Source organism: Crocodylus porosus, unplaced genomic scaffold (assembly GCF_001723895.1).
Source record: "Crocodylus porosus isolate Cpor-Errol unplaced genomic scaffold, CroPor_comp1, whole genome shotgun sequence".
Lineage (NCBI taxonomy): Eukaryota > Metazoa > Chordata > Crocodylia > Crocodylidae > Crocodylus > Crocodylus porosus.
This window is the reverse complement of record NW_017728911.1, coordinates 1,411,254-1,412,616: the sequence shown is the minus strand read 5'-3', so window position 1 is coordinate 1,412,616 and position 1,363 is coordinate 1,411,254. Positions and strand designations below refer to the sequence as shown.

At 45.4% G+C, this 1,363-nt stretch overlaps 1 long non-coding RNA gene across 1 annotated transcript in view; it reads right to left on the bottom strand.

The window, feature by feature from the left end:
• LOC109308829 overlaps window positions 1–1,363 on the bottom strand; it is an 11,728-nt gene that overhangs the window by 2,012 nt on the left and 8,353 nt on the right. The window lies entirely within an intron of this gene.

The following is a 1,363-nucleotide window of genomic DNA, read 5'->3' as shown; positions in this document are numbered from 1 at the left end:
TCTCAAAGCTGTTTGCTGTGTGACTGATGTCTGCTAACTTGGTGTGTGCATTTCAGCTATGATAAAGTAAAGCCTGAGGGAAATACCCTGGGTTCTAACTGATACTTACACCTTGGGGAGGTTGACTAGAATCACTGGGCCAGGAACAACTGTTTAGACTGTCTCTGAACCTGCATTCGAAAGTGATTTTTGGCCTTGTCTGTGGCCTGGTCATTGATAGTGCAGGAAGAGGAACATTTGAAAGCTTTTCCCGTGTTTGGAGGGCTCACTGTCATCCCTGCTAAACCCTGTGGCTTTCAGACATTTCTTCTAGCCTCTGTATGCTGTCATTCTGCTCTTTCTGTAAAATCAAACAGTCATGTCCAAGCTGGTTCACAGTGCATCTTTCTGTGAAATGGACGTAGTTTTCAGCTGTGAAGTGGCAGAGGTGGCTACAAGGAGTTTTGGTTGTTTAAGTTTGGGGCAGATACGAGGTCCCTGACACCCTTTTACCAATCCTATGCAGAACAGGAATGTAAACTCAGTTAAGTCTGTTAGTACAAGAATGCAGGGTGCAGAAGAACAGTTTTGTGATGATCTCCTTGCAGGTATGTCACCCATCTGATGAAGCGTATTCAGAGAGGGCCAGTCAGAGGCATCTCCATCAAACTACAAGAAGAAGAGAGAGAGAGGAGGGATAACTACGTTCCTGAGGTAAGGTGTTCTTTTTCCAGCTGCATTTGGATACATTTTGGGTCTTTCTGTCTTGGAAGAGCTGCTCTCCTGTCCTGCAAGACATTTGTTCCTGAAAACGTAACTGTTTCTGGATGCCCTGTGTTATCTGCCTCAGCTCTTTTTTAAAACAGTTCATCTGCTGGAGCTGGGACCTGTCACATGGATTGAGGGTGAAGCATACATCTGAAGTACTCCTAGCTTAACCTCAGAAATACCCTGTTGCATGAAGAAGCCAGGGACTTTGGCTTCTTAATCTCAGCTCGTTTTTGTTTTGTGGTGCAAGTAATCTCTAGTGCCGTTTCCCATTCTGTAAAACGGTGTGTTCAGCCTGGGCATCAGAGGATGGAGCAATTGTAAAGCGGTGTGTACACCACAGTGCTCAGTACTTTGAATGGCACTGGAAAAATGCATGTGCTGCTCTGCTCTGCTCTGCTTGTTCATGGAGAGGTGGAATGGCATGGGCTTTCCTGATTTGTCCCTAAATTGAGCAGCAGGAGAGTGACTTACTATTTTGTTCCTCACCATTTCAGTTTTGTTCACCTGGAGCCGTTTAGACTTAACTAGCACCTTGTTGCCTTACTCAGGCTTTTAAAGGTCTCTTTCCTCCTGAACCTGCATTCGAAAGTGATTGTGGTCTTGTGTGTGACCC